Genomic DNA, 19424 nt, shown 5'->3' on the forward strand with positions numbered 1-19424 from the left:
ATACCTGGAATGATGGGGGCGGTGTGGAGAAGCTCAGGGTCACTCATGGTGCCCAGTAGGGCTGCTGCTCGGTTGTGACGACTTGACTCCGCTCCTCTTCCCAAACAGGGGCAAACTCACTGTAATTACTGGTATATAGGATTTTATTTTTAAATATGATAGATACAATGCACTGCACTTTGTATATATGTAGAAGGCGGGGAACGCGACAACGAGTCTTATTATTCATTGTATCTTGTCACAGCAGATCCACTTTAAGATGGCCACCACCCCACTCAGAGAAGTACTGCCAGAGGCTTGCCTGGGACAGCTCTTTCGGAGCAATTGGTGGCTGATTGGCACTGGCAGTGCTTTGGCCAGGCAACATAAATACTGTCAGAGGGTGGATTCGAACGCTTCAGCGAGGATAGGGCGAGGATCTGTGCTCTAGTCCTAGCCGCACAGGGCAGGCGGACATGTTTATAAATATTCATGTCTGACGGGCACCACCAGTGTTTGATGCGAGGATGCTGCTTGGGGTTAACGTACCTCTTGTTTACTGCTCTAACTAAATAGAACAACACAATACAACTTTGTCTGTAGAACAAGAAAGGTAAAACACTGTATAACTAACAGGATTTTCTAAATAAAAAAATACTGCGCGTCATATTCCTTCCGCAGTAAAGGAACCGGTTAGGGTAGTCATCCGGTGATACTGGAGGCCTTGCAAGCCCACCTTGAATGATGTTGGGAGGATGCCAAGTTGGGGGTTGGCCTTCCAAACAGTTTACAGCTCTTGGCCAATAGATTTTTTGCAGCCCCATTTTAAATGACTGAGTGGCTTTGCCCTTCAATACCAATGCAATAGGTCTTGCCTTTCATTAAGTTAAAGCCATTGCTTTGCTATATAATACCATTAGCAAAGCAAATAGCTTTAACTTAATCAAAGGCGAGACCTATTGCATTTGCAATGCTTGTTTTTTTTAATAAATCACATTAGCATTGTAAGGTTCATTAAATTGGTCCACACACCGTGCATTAATTATAATTGTGTAATGGTGGAGGGTGGTAGTACACGTGCTAGGCCAAGGCAGTGTGGACAGCCAGCTAGGGTTGGATTGGGATTAAAAATAAGACTGGTACCCCAAACAAAGCGGCCCACATTTGCGAATTGCGCCTTTTCGCAAACCACTGCTTCAGTGTTTTCATTATTATGAAGAGGAGGGAAGGGGTTCTCTAAAAGAGACATGTTTTCTTAACCACGGAGATAAAAAGATGCAAAGGTTGCCATTTCCTTGTGCACGGATTATTTCAGAATGGTGAACCACACCCGAATATAAGTGAGGTGACTTGATCAAGCCCCCTGCTCAATCTGCACACATTAATGTGTCCGTTGCCAGCCCACATCAGCTTTTTATATCAATGTCCCTACCCAGTGGGGTCTGGGGAGCAACAGTGGCCCATCTGCCTCCAGCTACCGTCCTCTAGAAAGGCCACGCAAGCCCCCACTGGGCCGCTGGTGGAATCTAAACAGCACAGACAGATCCTTTCCAATCCGACCCTGCCCAGGATCCAGCTCCTGCTCACTACCATGGGGCTCCATGGCAGTGCAACACCTTTAAAGAGCCTCTAGGGCTATATGGCCTAGAGAGCAGCAGTTATGGGGCGCTACGAGGTCCAAGGGAGGGGGTTCCCCTCCCCTGGGCCTCGCAGCCATGGGCTGAAAGAGTTTCAGAAATCTAATTGCTGCAACTGCATGATAACAGCAATTAGATGGATACTTGAAGTGCCCTTAGATGTGAAGAGAGCTCTGCCCCAGTGCGAATGAAAAGCAGAGTGTCCTGCTAGGCATACAACAAAAGAAAGAAGCTATGGGCCTTCAAAGTGATTTTTTAAACATGAACTGTAAAACAATCCCGCCCCCATTCTGGGAATAGAATTAGTGAACTAAGAGGCATGTCAGGGTTCATGTATGCCCTATATGTGGGCTAGATTCTTATTAAACTGTGCAAAATTATACATAGATCAAACACAAGAGGTGTCTGTACAGCGCAAACCCTAAAAGTTTACAAGTAATCTGAAGTGGGATAATTAAGAAAATGGAGGCTTATGGAATAAAGCACATGCCTGGAATCACACAATTTGGTTAAGCAGGGAAGCCAGGATTAATCTTAGATCTTCCAGTTAGTTTCTCCTGTGCGGTTCAGTCAGTAGGTGGACAGCTCTTTATGACATTGAAGCCTAATGCTTCATCTTTTATTCTTGGAGGATGGGGCCAGAGCATGTGTGACAGGCAAGATCCACATTGTATTTTTGGCAGTGTTACACTGCACAAACCTTGCCGATGAACATAAGAGTGCTTCACAATAGACACATACTATGCTAAAGGCTTCTTGAGGCAGAGTGAGTGCTGCCTATGTTATCAGGATGCCAAGTGGAGGCCAGGATTCGAGCATGGATCCCCAGGATGCATGGTGGGCAGCTGTAGCTAGGCCACATCACCTCCTGCGAAAGCGTGGGCAAGCCAGCAAAAGAAGACTAGAGGCAGGGGAGAGATGAAATGAAGAGGAGAGCATGTAGGAGAGATGTGGATGCAAGTGCGGCAGAACCAGCAAGAAGAAGCTAGAGGTTGTTGTAAAGGGGGCAGAACCAGCAACAAAAGTTGAGGCTAAAACGAAAGGTCTAAGACGAAAACAAGTGTATGAATGCAAAAAGTAAATTTAAGGTGTAGAACCATTGGAAGAACTTAAGTAGTAGGCAGAAGGAAAGATGTGGATGTAAGAGGGCATGACTACCAAAAGCAGGTAAGAGACTAGGGAGGAGTGGCATGGGAGAGGTAGATGGTAGAGCAGTAAAACCAGTGAGAGAAAGATAGGAGACTGGGGAGATATGAGAGGTGACAAGTACAGCATGGAGGTGAGAGATGGATGGAATAGAGGCAAAATAAGTGATAAAGGTAAGAAATCGGGGATGAGGGAGGGATAGTATAGAGCATGTAAGGTAGAAGTGGATGTAAGCGAAGCAAAAACAAGGTAAGAGACATGGGGGTGGAGAAAGGAGGATGTAAAAGGGACAAACCAGAAAACAAGGGAGGGAGCGAGGAGGGGTAAAGGGTACATGGATGAGAGATGTAAGAAGCAGACCCAGAAGGAGCACTTAAGTGAAAGGGAGAGGAAGGGGATGGTGAGAGGTGGATGTAGAAGGACAGAATCCATGAGAATGTAAGAGGCAGCAGGAGAGATGTGAAGTATAAAGAGGGAAAGAACCAGAAAGTGAAGCAACAAAATCGAGGAAAGAGATGGATGTAAGAAGTGCAAAATTCGAAAGAAAGGTTTAGAGGTGGGGGAGAGATCAGAAGAAGAGCAGAGCAAGAAGGGGGGGACATGGATGAAAGAGGGGCAGAATCCGTGTGAAATGATAAGATTCTTCTGGAGGATTGAAACTGAGAGGTGGTTGTAAATGGGGTAGAACCACTGAAAAAAGCTAAGAGGCTGGAGGAGAGATGAGAGGTTAAGGGTAGTGCATTGATAAAAGGCATGGATATAAGAGAAGCCAGTTCCGCCATAAGCAGGTTGGAGAGGGACAGTGGTGAGCTGTGGATGGAAGAGAGCAGAACCATCAAGAGATGGCAAGAGGTTGGGAGGGAGAGAGGAAGGGAAAGGTGGATCTTAGATTGTCACAACCAGCAAGAGAAAGTAAAAGCTCTGCCGACCGTTAAAGAGTAGATCAGAGAGAGAAAGGACAATCGAAAATGGGCAGAATCAGCAAGAGAAGGTAAATGAGAGAGGGAAGGGGAGAGGTCAATGTAGCAGGAATAGACCCTGAGAGAGAAGTGGAAAGGGGTTAAAGAAAGGGGATAGATGGATTTAGGAAGACACATCAGAGAAGATAAAATGCTGGGCGGAGAGTTAAAAGGTGAAGAGTATGGTACAGAATGGAAGGGAGATGTGGATGCAAGAGGGACAAGAACAGCAAGAGATGGCAAGATGCTAGGTGGAAAGATGAGAAGTAAAGAGCAGAGCATTGAAGCGAATGATTGATGTAAGAGTAGCAGAATCAGATAAGGAAGGTAAGATGCTTGGGGAGAGAGGAGAGATGGGAGATAATGTGGGGGTGAAGTGGATATATGATTGGCTAAACCAGCAAGAGACGGTAATAAGCTGGACAAGAGATGGGATGAAAAGTAGAACATGGGGATGAAAAGTAGAACATGGGGAAAGTTAAATATAAATGGGCAGAATCCGAAGGAGAGGCTGGAAAAGAGGAAAACATTTCTTTAAACCAGTGTGTGCAGAGGAGCCTTCTGGCAAAATTTGCAACATCTCATCTCTGTATTTTCGATGTAAAATATTTTCCATGTAAACAATTTTAATTAGTTTTGAGATGTATAGGTCACTCTTCACCCAAGGTTGCAATCTTGAACCAGCCTCTGTGTGTACTGAATTTCAGCCTGTTCTCTGGGTACTCCATTGCTCCTCTTGACTTTTCAATTAAATCTTGTTCCGAATGGGATGGAGCCCCTGCCTTGACTAGAGATCTAGAGATCTTAACTCCTGCCCAAAACAGATCTGCAATATTTTCCTTGCCTCATCATCAAAAATACTGTGGTTGATCCTCCGCTCAAAAAAACCTTCTTCTGACATCTCGTTGCTGCCTTTTTCTTAAAAGTTCCACAGTATTTTTCTGCAAAAGGAACAGAGCATTAGTAAACTATGAGACCATTACTTTGAACCAGGGCAATGGGTGATTAACAAGTTGCGTGCTCGTGACGGAACCGTTCAGTCACGACCCTCGGGTGGGCTGTGCTGGTGACGTAACTGTTCCGTCACGGCCCGCTCGCCACGCCTGCGCGGCGCGAATTCCGTGCCTGCGCTGAGCGTTCTGATGAGCGGGCGGGGCTGTGACGGAACCGTTCCGTCACAAGCACAGCCCACCCGAGGCTCGTGACGGAGCGGTTCCGTCATGAGTATGGGAGCGCCGCGCGGCCCCGCCTACCCCTTAGCGCTGTGGCGGAATAGCCGCCACAGCTAAGGGGTTAATGGGCAGTATCTATGGAAGATATTGTTGTTTATAATTGCCTTTTTTTTAGGACCATTTAATTTGGTTACGAATTATTCCTTTTACAAACTTGTCTCTCTTAAGATGGCTATAATGAACAGTCAAAGTTTACTCTAGGAAGTGGCAAAGGTATTGGAACTCAAATATAGTATGTCATTCTAATCTTACCGTAATGAGCACCTTATACGCTCATCCTAGCTATGTCTTTTAAAAGGGACAGATTTAGAGAAGGTGGTTATGGAATTAAATACTAATAATAAATGTGCTCTGTGACCAAAGTCCCCCAATACCCAACAAACATGTTCTGATGTACCCGAGTGAGCAAAGTGTTCTGCAAACTTTTAACGCACAGTAGTCTTCCCAGAAATACTGAAGTGTTGCAAGGCCCAAGCAAGAGGCTTGGATCAGATAAGAAAGGCAGAGAATCCACAGTTGACTGACGGGCCTATGGCTAGGGCTGGCTGGTGGGAGGATTTATCTTTAAACAAAAAGAGAGTAAGGGAAGCTTATTCACACAAGGGTGTGAATGGAGAGTACTCCTGGTCCCCTGGACTAGTATTAGTAAACAAGAAAGGAGTACCACCTCAAGGGATTACTCGAAAGGTGATCTGAATGAGGACAGATGATGAAGCTGGACAAAGGGAGACGGGAGTCTTCCTTAGGTTATAATAAACCCCTCACTCACCACCTAGTGGTGACATGCTTCATCATCGGGGCCACCCCGAAGGTCGAGTGCCAACAGGGTGTGCTGCAACACCTGGAATACAGTGGAGCGGGTTCTTGTGAGTGGTGCAGAATTTTTTTTAAAAAATGTCCTGGTATATCTATGACAAATGGATTTTATTTTAAGATTACTTGACATTAAATAAAAACGTGTTGCGATACGATTACAGTGAGTTATGACTGTGTGTATCAGTATGTACAAGGTCTACATGTTTCAACCCATACATAGCAGTTAGCCGGGTTTTCTTCAGGACCGAAAGGAAAATGGGGGGTCAGAGTACACTAACACCCTGCCAGCCCTAGATTCCTGAGCCTCCTCCTGGGCCCGTCACCTATACACCTCTCCGGGCGGGCATACGGAGAGGTGTATATGTGACGGGCCTTTTTCCTCCTGGATAACTTATATGTTTCTAAATCGGAGGCCACCCTCCCTCCATCCCGTGATGCCTTAAGACCCCCCGTGAGGAGTCTTTTTATATTTTCTTCATACCCTATTTTAGGGTCTTGAAGCATCAGCCTACTACAGATTTTGTAGATAAGGCTCAGGAATCTAGGGCTGGCAGGGTGTTAGTGTACTCTGACCCCCCATTTTCCTTTCGGTCCTGAAGAAAACCCGGCTAACTGCTATGTATGGGTTGAAACATGTAGACCTTGCACATACTGATACACACAGTCATAACTCACTGTAATCGTATCGCAACACGTTTTTATTTAATGTCCAGTAATCTTAAAATAAAATCCATTTGTCATAGATATACCAGGACATTTTTTAACATTTTTTCTGCATCACTCACAAGAACCCGCTCCACTGTATTCCAGGTGTTGCAGCACACCCTGTTGGCACTCGGCCTTCGGGGTGGCCCCGATGATGAAGCATGTCACCACTAGGTGGTGAGAGGGGTTTATTATAACCTAAGGAAGACTCCCGTCTCCCTTTGTCCAGCTTCATCATCTGTCCTCATTCAGATCACCTTTCGAGTAATCCCTTGAGGGGATGATTTATCCACAATAATTTTTTTTTAAAAGTGGCTCCTGGCTTGGCCACAGGTGCACAATATAAAATCTTGCTGTAGCCTTGGAGAAGGTGAGCAAAGAGTCAGTCTGACTGTGCTCACAAAGCCATCAGGCTTATTATCATGTGCAGAATGACAATGGGCAGGCCTAGGCAAGCACAGTATGATCCCACAACAAATAATCCCAAACTTCAGAGAGTGGCATCAAGGCACAGGAAAACTGCTGCTTTCCAGGAGCAGACAGAATTTCCCTCCGTGGTAGATGAGAAGAAAGGGTAGTGTACAGGAGAAGGATGATGTGGGGGAGAAGCAGAGTAGTGAGGAGCATTCCATAGAGTAGATCAGTGAACATGGAGTCTGCCAATCATTGATCCTATGTAAGTAAATAGCCAGTAGGTTTAAGGAGGCAGATATTGCATCGGAGGTTTCAGACCAAAAAGATTTGGTTAGGTTGGCTGGGGCGTGTCTGAAGCAACTTGCGGATGCTGTAAATGGTCTTGCAATGGAGTTGCATTCATTTATTTCTTTAACCAACATCCAATGGATTTACCTGAGGGCAGGCACAATTTGGTTATTACTTCTTAGGCTAAATATGAGTCAAGCGGCATTGTACTGGTCCCTCTGTATTTTGGAAAGTGTCTTCTCAGATATTAGGGACGGTTAACTCAAACGTTTAACCAGTGCATTTTCTGCAATTACTTTAGCTCTATTTTGCAAGTCCAAGTTACCTCCCCCAATCTATTTACTTCATGCTGCTAAAATTCTTTTCTATATAGGTGTTTACTGCACACTCTGTAGTAAGTCCCTCTTGTTTTGTTGCTTTAATATGCTATTTGTTCCTTTAGTGACTGGCTTCCAGTGTAGCCCCTTTTAAGCTAACTCTTCTGTATATCTTTAGGATAGTTGAGCTCTTTGCACCTCTTAAAAAAAGGCGATGTGGTTTAATCGAAGAGCCAAGTCTTGAGGTCCTTTCTGAATTAAGGCAGTGATGGTGACTTCCTGAGGTGGAGAGGCAGGGTGTTCCAGGTCATTGCTGCGAGGCAGGAGAAGGATCCTCCGCTAGGTGTGATCTTGTGGATATGTGGGATGGTAGCCAGGGCCAGTTGAGCGGAGCGGAGGTTTCTGGTAGGCACGTGGAATGCGAGGCAGTGGTTGAGGTATGCAGGTCCCGAGTCATGTAGGGCTTTGTAGACGTGAGCTAGAATCTTGAAGGTGATTTTTTTGTTGGCTGGAAGCCAGTGAAGATCTCTCAGGTGGCTGCAGTGGGCATGTTGAGGACGAGTCAGGCGGAGGCGTTCTGAATATTCTGCAGTTTCTAGAGGAGTTTCTTGGTGATGCCGACAGAGTGCATTGCCATGACAAATTCTGCTACTGATGAGTGTGTGGGTGACAGTCTTTTTGGACTCGGTGGGGATCCACTTGAATATCTCTCGGAGCAACCATAGTGTGTGGAAGCAGGATGAGGAGATTGCATGGATCTGTCCGTTCATGGCAAGCAAGTCCAGGCAGATGCTGAGGTTCCATGCATGATCTGTGGGTGGGGGGGGGGTCAAGGTGCTGTGGGCCACCAGGAGTCGTACCAGGCGGAGCGGGGTGGAGCCCATGATGAGGACTTCAGTCTTCTCTGAACTGAGCTTGAGGCAGCTGTTATTCATCCAGGTGGCCACTGCCTTCATTCATCCAGTCGGGAAAGTTGTTTTGGCGACTGTGGGTTTGCTGGAGAGGGAGAGAATCAGCTGGGAGTCATCAGATTAGGAGACAATGTTGAGTCTGTGGTTCCCAACAATGGTTGCATGCGGGCGATGTAGATGTTGAAGAGTGGGCCTCAGTGAGGAGCCCCGAGGAAATTCACAGCTGATTTCTGTGGGTTTCAAGAGGAACAGAGGTAGTCGGACTCTGTGTTCGGCCGGTGAGGAAGGAGTGGATCTATTTCAGGGCTTGGTTGCGGATGTCGCCGCCGTCGTAGAGTCTGATGCATAGGGTGTGGTGACAGACTGTATCTAAGGCAGCAAAGTGGTCCAGAAGGGTGATGGCTGCCATTTTGCTTCAGTTTTGGAGGGTGCGGATGTAGTCTGTGGCAGAGAAAAGGGTGGTCTCTGTGCTGTGGTTGCTTCGGAAGCCACATTGGGAGAGGTCCAGGATGTGGTTCACTTTGATGAACTCAGAAAGTTGGGCTTTGATGGCCTTCTCAATGACTTTGGCTGGGATGAGGAGAAGAGAGATGGGTCTGAAGTTCTTAAGGTCCATCAGGTCGGCAGAGGGTTTCTTCAGCGAGGGTTTGATCCGGTTTCCACTCCCCGGGAAGGTGGCGGAGTTGATAGAGCACTTGATGGTGTGACAGAGTTTGGGGCCGATGGCGGTGCCTTCTCGGTTGAAGATGTAATGTGGGCAGGGGTCCGCGGGTGCTCAGGGGGGAGGGTGTTGTCCACGGTGAGGGGAGTTCAGCGGAGTAGGGTCTGGTGGGGTCCAGCATCGTAGGGTGCAGTGGTTGCGGGTGGGCTGGCAGTGTTGAGGCTGCTGTATATCTCCTTGATCTAGTGGTGGAAGTAGGTGCAGAGGTCTTATGGGGGGGATGTCTGCTGTCTCTGTGCTGGGTCTGGTGAATTCTTTTGACCACTGTAAAATGTTCTTTTATATTGAGTGCATTGGTCTTGACCTTGTCTTGTACGGACGCTTTATTCATTGTTCTGATGAGGTGGAGAAGTGGAAGCAGTAGTGGTCAGTCTACTGGAGGTCAGTGGTGTGGCTGAAGATGATGAGGTCACTGGCGGAGAAGATGGGGTTGAGCGTGTGTCCTGCTAAGTTGGTCGGGGATGTGACCCGTTGTTTTAGTAAGACAGTGACGAGGTTCTCCAGCAGGGATGAGGTGTTTATATTTACATAAAGGCAACTTAAGGTCAGGATAGCGATTCCAGACTTCGGTGAGCACCCCAGGCCGACCAAGAAAGCGGATTTGTACCAATCTTTGGCTATAGGACAGATCAGGCCCCTTTCATCATCACAACCCTACGTCCCTTAATCAGCCATCAATGCACAGAGAAAGTGGTTCATGTCAAGAGATCGTAAATGAGCTCATATAATTAGGACTGTGTGGGCGTGGGAGTAGGGACGACCTGGACACCAAGTAGTGGGATTAAACAAGGCTTTATTTTCAATGCTTTCGGGGGTTTTGACATCAGCGTCTTTCTATGTCTCAGTGTTAGTCTTTCCCGGGCGAAGGTACTGGAGTCCGTGATTGTAGTCTTCTCCGGTTTCAGTCAAGGGCCAGTGGATTGTTGACAAGGTTTCTCTGGCTCCGTCTCCGGGACATGGAACAAAACCATAAGAGAGGGAAGCCGTTAGTTTTCAATCCTCCACAGGTGTTGCACCATGAGGGACCAGGGGAGTGATGGGAACCCAGTGACACGCTTCTACCACTGTACAGTGCTCGGTGATCGGGGAGGAAGGGGAACGAGGTACCGGGAAGGAAAAAGGAAATGGGAAGGCAGGGTAACCACAGATGGAAGAAAAAAACCGGGAGCTATGTACACTATTTACACGCCGTCCATGCGTCTCCCCACCCAGGCTGCCCAACGTCGCCGTACCTGCGAAAGCCACACTCCTCCCTCGGGAGTGTGGCACGGCGATCCACAGGGTCGTTGGCCTCCTGGCTTAACACTGTCCTCCGTCTCTCCGTCTCTCCCGCTTTCTTCCTTCCGTTCGCCTCCTTCCTCGCTCTCTCCGCTTTCGCCACGCTTCTCCTTTCCGCTCCTCTCCAGCCGTTCTTCCTCCGGGGTGCTTGCACACCCGACGTACATTACTTCCTGTCTTTTGTCCAATCCGGACTCTATGACGTCTGTTGTGGGTGTATTCTCCTCGTCCGTGGTGTACGCCCAATTAAAGGAGCCGCTGTCGTTGTCCTCATTGTCGGGTCCGCTCTGCCCGTTATTCCACCTTCCTGACTGTAAAGAAGGAGGGGTTGCAGAGTCAGAGGGGTACGGTTTCCACCATTCATGAGAGACTTGAGCCCCTACATCGTTACACTCCACCCCCCCTGGATTCACCCGTTCGGGGAGGACTGGTATCCTAGAAAGGAAGTCGGCATTCCCGTTGTCCCTTCCTTTCCTATGTATGACCGTAAAGGCAAAGGGCTGCAGGAAGAGGAACCAACGAAGGATCCGGGCGTTCTGGGATCGGTTTCTCTGCATCCATTGCAGGGGGGCGTGATCCGAGTAGAGAACGAAGGGCTTTCCCTCCAAGTATCGCAATTTGTCCACAGCCCAGCGGATAGCCAGGCACTCCTTCTCCACCGTGGGATACTTGCGTTCCCTGGGGTGTAGTTTCCTGCTCACATAGAGTATCGGATGTTCGACTCCGTCATCCCCTTCCTGGGATAACACCGCACCGATGCCCGTGTCTGATGCATCGGTGGCTAGGGAAAAGGGTTTCTCGAAATTGGGAGGAAGGAGGACTGGACTCTTAGTGAGTGCTGTTTTCAGGGACTGGAATGCAGCCCAGGCCTCTACAGAGGGAGGACTCGGAAGGGTATTTTTGACGTTTTTCTGTAGGAGGTCGGTAAGGGGGCCAGAAAGGCTAGAGAAGTCCTTAACGAACCGCCTATAATACCCAACGAGGCCTAGGAAAGCCCTCATTTCCCTCTTTGTTGAAGGAAACGGAGTGTTGGTTATGGCTCTGATCTTTTCCTCCTGGGGGGCGATCACGCCCTCCCCTAGCATGAACCCTAGGTACTTCACTTTTGAGAAAGCCGCTCTTGATTTCTTCGCATTCACATGTAAACCGGCTTCCCGTAGGGCCGTCAGGACCCTGGTCAGGTGTCCCATGTGTTCTTCCCAGGTGGTACTAAAAATAACGATGTCGTCCAGATATACTGAACTGTACCGGGTGTGTGGAGCCAACACGGTATTCATCAACCTTTGGAAGGTGGCAGGGGCCCCGTGGAGTCCGAAAGGAAGAACGTTAAATTCGAAGAGCCCATCCTCAGTTGTAAAGGCTGTTTTGTGTCGGTCCTCCTCTCTTAGGGGTACCTGCCAATACCCCTTGGTCAGGTCGAGTGTTGTAATGTACCTGGCTTCCCCTATACGTTCGATCAATTCGTCCACCCGGGGTATAGGGAAAGCGTCAAAAGAAGAAATGGCATTCAGTGCACGGAAGTCCATACAAAAACGGGTAGACCCGTCGGGCTTCGGAACCATGACTATCGGGGACGCCCAGTTGCTTCTTGATGGCCTTACCACCCCTAGCCTGAGCATGTCCTGGACCTCCTTCCGTACATCAGCCCTTTTTGCTGCAGGTATGCGATATGCCCTCTGTTTCACCACCTGTCCTTCTTTTGTTTGGATTTGGTGTTCGGCCAAATGGGTACACCCCGGTGTGTCCGAGAATATCGGAGAAAAAGGGCGTAGTGTCAACATTAGCTCTTTTTTTTCGGCGTCACTCAATTCTGTATTAACAGGAAGGTGTTCCAAAGTGGAGGTGTGGCTAAGAGAGGGTAACGCCAAATGGGCCGATCGAGGGGGTTTTCCAATCCACCGTTTGAGGAGATTTATGTGAAATGTCTGTCTTCGGGTGGGAGTGATTTGTAGCCGGTAGGTTGTTCGCCCGATGGTGTCTATTACCCTATATGGACCTTTCCATTCGCTCCTAAACTTTTGGGTAGAGGAAGGTAGGAGCACCAGGGTCCAGTCCCCTCTCTCTAGGGTCCTCCACTTTTTGCCTTTGTCGTAATACTGTCGTTGTTTACCCTGGGCTTTTTCTAAGTTGGAGTAGGCCAAGTCCCGCAGCTTCCCTAGTCTGGATCGCAACTGTTGGGTGTACTCTAGGAGGTTTCTTTGTTCGGCTGCTTCCTCCCTTTCCCAGGCCTCCCTTGTTATCTCCAGAAGAGATCTCGGTTGCTGTCCGTACAGGAGCTCAAACGGAGAAAACCCCAAACTGCTCTGTACCTGTGATCTTACTACATAAAAGGCCAGAGGTAGCATTTTGTCCCAGTCCTTGTTTTCTGCACTTAACAGTTTTTTTAGGGTTGTTTTCAACGTCCGGTTATACCTCTCTACGAGGCCGTCCGTTTGCGGATGGTAGGCGGACGTTCAGATATGGCGGAGGTTCAGCAACTTACATACCTCAACCATCATCCTTGAAACAAAGGGGGTACCCTGATCCGATAGGATCTCTCGCGGAAACCCCACCCGTGAAAACAGCTCTACCAGCTTTTCTGATATGTTCTTCGTGGTTGGGGCACTGAGGGCGAACGCCTCAGGGAACCTTGTGTTATAGTCTATGACCACTAGGGCGTAGGTATGTCCTCGCGAAGAGCGGGGCAGGGGACCAATCAGGTCCATGCCCACTCTATCCCAGGGGTTGCCTATTATGGGCAGCGGCTGTAGGGGAACAGCCGGAGGTCTGGTCAGGTTTTTCTTTTGGCATACCTCGCATTGACGGCAATATTTTTCTGCCTCTTTGTAAATCCCGGGCCAAAAAAACAGACGCAATATGTTTTGCGTTGTCTTGTCAGTCCCACTATGTCCAGCCGTGAGGTGGGTGTGGGCGTAGAATAGTATCTGCTCCCTGAATTCTTTTGGTACTACCAGTTGGGTTGGATCCCCTGCTTTCCCTTCCCTATACAGCAAGTCGTTTACGATACTGAATTTGGGATACCCTGGATCTGGAGTGGTCAGCGAGGTATGAGCAGCCTCCCAGGCATTCATTAGGGACGGGTCGTTGTACTGAGCGAACTTAAAACCCCGGTCCATAACCCAAGGTTCGGTCGACAGGTATGCGGTGGCAGAGGGGTTTTTTAGTTCTCTTTTGAATAGGGAGAGGAAGTCAGGGTTGTCTACTCCGATTATCAGTTCCTCTGGTAAAGTCCCTACCACCCCTACTTTCACCGAACATGGCTCTCTACCTATAGGGTGCAAGGTAATGCGGGCCAGGGGATAAGGTTTGACGTCTCCGTGCACGCATCTAATGTAAACAGTGCCTTCCTTTCCTATCTGGGAGGGGCTCAGCATTCTTTCTTGTATGACTGACTGCCTACATCCGGAATCTAGCAAGGCCTTTACTTGTCTCTGATTTACCCGTACCCTTACATAATATGAAGGTCCCATTTCCGCGGTATACATCACGGCTTTGGGTATGTAGCCAACCTCCATGGGTTCCTCTGGGTTTCTTTTATGGGGGCACATCCGGGCTATGTGTCCCCACTCTCCGCATTCAAAACATTGGGGGCCCTTCCGGACAGAGGGAGCCTCCATTCGATAGGGTCTTGGTTTGACAGGTTCCATGACCGGTCTCTTTTTTTCTGGTTTGGTCGGTATCAGGTTGGGCTTGCCGCTATTTTCTGTGTCCCATGGGAACGACCGGGGCGCCGCCCGATTGTAGTTGGAGGCCATTTCAATCGCCTGGGCCGCGGTTAGCCCGGGATGTTGCCGTAACCATCTCTGAGTGCCGTACGGTAAGGCCTCCATAAACTGTTCCAGGATGATGCTGGACATGATGTCCTCTTTACTGCGCGAGTCAGGTCTTAGCCATTTTTCGGCAGCCATCTTGAGTCTCAGGTACATGGTTTTCGGATTCTCCCCTGTTATTCCCTTCTCCTTTCCAAAGCGGAGTCTATACGCCTCTGAGTCCATTCCCAGGTGATCTAGTATCACCGCTTTTATATCGGGGTAAGAGGAGGTTCCAGCGTGGTTGGCCACCTGATAGGCCGCCTGAGCCTCTCCAGTCAATAGCGGGGCTAGGAAGAAAGGCCATTTGTCCTCTGGCCATCCACACGCTCTAGCTGCGCATTCGAAGTTTAGTAGGAAGGCATCAGGGTCCTCCCCAGTCACATACTTCTGTAGGGCCACTCCTGATGGATGAGGCCCAGCTGTCCTGGGTATAGGCAGGCCCGGGGTATGCACGACCTTTTGAATACTGTCCAACTGCTGGGTCATTGAGGTACGGAATAGTTCTCGGTCGGCATCCGCTGTGGTGATCTGTTGACTGATTGCCCATTCCAATTTCTGTTGCCCTTCAATGAGGGTTTGAATCACTTGTTCCATGGCCATGGTCGTTTCCTGAGGGGTTAATCCCACTTCTGACACCAGTGTGGGCGTGGGAGTAGGGACGACCTGGACACCAAGTAGTGGGATTAAAGAAGGCTTTATTTTCAATGCTTTCGGGGGTTTTGACATCAGCGTCTTTCTATGTCTCAGTGTTAGTCTTTCCCGGGCGAAGGTACTGGAGTCCGTGATTGTAGTCTTCTCCGGTTTCAGTCAAGGGCCAGTGGATTGTTGACAAGGTTTCTCTGGCTCCGTCTCCGGGACATGGAACAAAACCATAAGAGAGGGAAGCCGTTAGTTTTCAATCCTCCACAGGTGTTGCACCATGAGGGACCAGGGGAGTGATGGGAACCCAGTGACACGCTTCTACCACTGTACAGTGCTCGGTGATCGGGGAGGAAGGGGAACGAGGTACCGGGAAGGAAAAAGGAAATGGGAAGGCAGGGTAACCACAGAGGGAAGAAACAAACCGGGAGCTATGTACACTATTTACACGCCATCCATGCGTCTCCCCACCCAGGCTGCCCAACGTCGCCGTACCTGCGAAAGCCACACTCCTCCCTCGGGAGTGTGGCACGGCGATCCACAGGGTCGTTGGCCTCCTGGCTTAACACCGTCCTCCGTCTCTCCGTCTCTCCCGCTTTCTTCCTTCCATTCGCCTCCTTCCTTGCTCTCTCCGCTTTCGCCACGCTTCTCCTTTCCGCTCCTCTCCAGCCGTTCTTCCTCCGGGGTGCTTGCACACCCGACGTACATTACTTCCTGTCTTTTGTCCAATCCGGACTCTATGACGTCTGTTGTGGGTGTATTCTCCTCGTCCGTGGTGTACGCCCAATTAAAGGAGCCGCTGTCGTTGTCCTCGTTGTCGGGTCCGCTCTGCCCGTTATTCCACCTTCCTGACTGTAAAGAAGGAGGGGTTGCAGAGTCAGAGGGGTACGGTTTCCACCATTCATGAGAGACTTGAGCCCCTACATAGTTACAGACTGCTATAAACATCTGTTGTTAATTCAAGATTTAGTAATGGCAACTAGGCACATTCTGGCCAAATAATGATCTCATTTGTCAGTCCGCAGTGCAGTTGGTGTTAGGCAAAAACAGTACATCTAATCTTAGATTCCGTTTGAGAGCTAGGATGAAAGCCCTGGCCTTCAAAATAACATAAAACATTGCCTGGTTCCAAAACATGTCCACTGTGGCCCAAGACATCTTGGTAAAAAGTCCTATTTATTTTAATTACGGGTGCCCAAAATTAAAATAATTCGCTTTTGGATAATTATGTAAAATAAAACGAAATGCAAAACCGCATTTTGTGGTATACTTTAGAGTGAAATGTATCCTTGCATCCATTTTGTAGACAAGGACTCATTGCAACTAAAACAAAAAGAGCTAAAACACAAGTGGAATTTTAGTAATTTGATGTAACAGGAATAATGCAAAATGCGTATCATCAATTTATCAAGTCCTCCTTGGGAACAGCACTCTGATTCACTATTGAAAACACTTCATGGAAAATATTTCCTTGGGACCGAAAAAAATCTTGCTCATCTTAGTCAGGCCTCAGATTAAACTCTCCATTTTAGTGTAAGGTTCATGTCAGAATTATATTTTACACCTGCAAAACCAAGTGTAAATAGGACAGGCTCTGGGATACATTGTAAAAGGAGACTATTCTTAAGTTTTAAACTTAAGATAAATATGTAAGGTGAACCAAAAAAAGATTAGGATGCACACTTTTGTGAATAACCAGAAACAGACGAGGGTTCATTGGCAGTGTTCACCCTATTAGTAAATGTGGCATACAGTTTTAATCCAGAGACCCTTAAGGATAATTCTGAGGAAGAACAGCGCTCATAAAATCCACTCTGGATAACACCAGCATCAGAACCACCACTACACAATCAAAGAATTTGACTTGGAACACTCAAGTATCAGTTCACACGCTCATTCCAAGAGGTCAATGAGTGACCTAGCCTCAAATGCCCCCAAACTGGTTTCTCATTCACACACAGAAGCATGCTCAACACTACTCGGGACCAAACTGGTATCCGTGTTATGGAATGTAATCCAATCCAGGCTCTGTATGATCAAGAATCTATCTGGAAGCTATTTTGTATTGTAACAAAGTCAGGGCTGTGGGTGCTTCTGGTTGAAAAACAACCTTAAAGTGTGGGTGTATTTGGTTTACAGGTTCCCGGTCATGGGGATCCAGCTCACTCTAGCATCTCCATTTCTTTGAGTAGATCAACCTAAACATAGTAGCAAGGGGGGCATTCCATTAAAGAGCAATCTACTTGTAATTGTCGTCTTGGGCAGGTAAAGTCACAAAATTGAAAGCAAACGCTGGCAACAAATGCTCCCCAATCATTTGAAACTGCTATTCTGGAAAAAAAGACGCGACAAATAGCCAAACTAGGACAACAAAGAACTGAAAGACTCAGAAAACCTAATAGCAAGACAGGAGCTTCTTATTTAATGTGAATTATCTGCCTGAAACGGAGCAGTTTCATGATATTCCACGTACATGTGCATTGCAATAAATGCAGTCTCTCCCAAACTATTGATGCGTTCTCCCATTGCTATTGCTGAACAGTATTTTGTTCTTCGCAATCTCACCGTAGTATGTAATTCTCTATCAGTGTTCCCTCTGAATAAATGTTTGTTTTTAACTGATCTAGTATCAGGGACTGAATACACAAAGGCTTCATTCAGAAATTTAAATAACAGGTTACCAATAGCCACCAATCAACGTGTGGCTCTTTCTGTTTTGTTTTTAGTTGATGTGAAATTATTGGAACAGATTCCCAAAACAACACAAATTCCAGGTTGTGGTAGCTAGCCAAACGTCGACCCTGGTTTGTCAGATATCAAGCTTGACGACGTCATAGATGGCAAAATGACATCACTGCCTAATGAGATAATGTTCTGGTTTTCACCCTGCAGCTGCTTGATACTTTTGTGCAATGGGAATTGCTTTTGACTGGAGCGACATTAAACCCAAACCGAGGCATATCTTCAAATGCCAAAGTTACATTGTAGGAGATCTCCAAACAGCAAAAACTCTGAATTTGGAATGCTGGCTTTGGAAATGCATGGCGGCTTGTGTACCCAAAGGATGGGTTTCGACTTAAAAGAAGTCTCATGTCCACTGCAACCACACCAAGATACACTGTATCTGGATGAGTAAGGTACAGCTCTCCAGGGAAAGTAGGACAATCATTGTAATTTGTCTAATTCTACAGATTAAACAGAATAATGACTCATTCTCAGATTATACTTAGGTCGATGCGTGTCTAAAACGGACACATGTAGATGAATCTTCTCCCACATGGCCAACTGGCAGCAGGCTATCCAATAGATAATCTGATTTTTTTTCTTCAAACACAGGAAATCAAGCTTAAAATTGGCTTTTTGCACGTATAACCAAACTAGCGGGGGAAGAGAAAATCTTACGGGGACAAATGAGAGTGGAATTGGAAAAAGTAGGATCTAATGAAACAGACAAGTCTAGGATACTAGATAAACCCACATTCGAGGCATGATGCATCACAAGTATGGGGGTAGAGGGGAATAGTTGGACTAAATCAATGTGTTGGACCCGGTCTTTTTTGCAGGGTTATCCAAGAACGTTTTGCCTTCTTTCTCCTATTTTTATGACCTATTTTTGTTGGTTTTAGGGCTCTGGGCACTTTAATACTGTTAACCAGTGCATACACTCTGTCTAAAATGTATTGGCGATTAGTGTATCCATGATTGGCATTTTTTATTTACTAGTGAGACCTAGAAAAGTGCACCAGGTGTGCCCAGGGCCTGTGCATATGCTAATAGTGGGCATGTAGCACTGAATGTGCCACCCACAAAGTAGCCCTGCAAACATGCCTTAGACTTGCCACTGCAGTGTCTGTGGATGCGGTTTTAAACAACCATTTCGACCTAGCAGGTGCACCCATTTGCCAGACCCAAACCTTCACTTTTACTACATGCAAGTCACCCCTACGTTAGGCCCAGGGCCCAAGGCAGCTCCATGGGCAGGGTGCATTGTATTAAAAAAGGTACTTGTGTGTTTTTACATGTCCTACATGTCCTAATGGTGAAATACTGCTAATTTCGTTTTTCACTATTGCAAGGACTATCTCTCCCATAGGGAAACATGGGTATTGCCTTGAAATGTATTTTAAGTGTAATTTCGTATTGGGAGCAGATAGAGATTTGGAGTATCTGAAGTCACAATTTAAAAATACATCTTTTCGTGTAGTTTGTTTTTATATAGCGTTTTTGAACATGCTATTTTTGCAAAGTATGTAGTTGCCACAAATTTTTACTCACTCAGAACAAAGACCAATTTTGTTTTTTACGTCAGCTCGAGACCTATGCCTCTGTGGAAAGGACATCTGCAAATTAATAGTGTCTTAGAGAGATTCATAATATATTAACTTTATTATTTAAAATGTTTCGAGCTTGCGGCCCCATGGCACTTTACACTGGCAGGATACAGTATGTATAACAATAATGGAATACTACGCCATGTGTTGGTATGTTTTGAATGAAGGACTGGTCCAAGAAAGGTTATTTATTTATATTGCGTTTCTTCACAGTGATGAATTTATTGTCTTGTGATTAT

The 19424-nt window shown here is 47.2% G+C and overlaps 1 protein-coding gene across 3 annotated transcripts in view; it reads right to left on the reverse strand.

Moving 5' to 3' along the window:
• TMEM51 (transmembrane protein 51) overlaps positions 1 to 19424 on the reverse strand; it is a 188676-nt gene that overhangs the window by 98462 nt on the left and 70790 nt on the right. The window contains exons 2-3 of one of the 3 annotated variants that reach the window (XM_078642793.1): positions 10358 to 10714; positions 4566 to 4662 (exon numbers count right to left, since the gene is read on the reverse strand). The exons of 1 other annotated variant lie outside the window; for it this stretch is intronic. The gene's annotated coding sequence lies outside the window, so the exon portion shown is untranslated. The remainder of the gene's footprint in view (positions 1 to 4565; positions 4663 to 10357; positions 10715 to 19424) is intronic. One more of the 3 variants, XM_078642792.1, reaches the window with a different exon arrangement.

This window comes from Lissotriton helveticus, chromosome 5_1 (assembly GCF_964261635.1).
Source record: "Lissotriton helveticus chromosome 5_1, aLisHel1.1, whole genome shotgun sequence".
Classification (NCBI taxonomy): domain Eukaryota; kingdom Metazoa; phylum Chordata; class Amphibia; order Caudata; family Salamandridae; genus Lissotriton; species Lissotriton helveticus.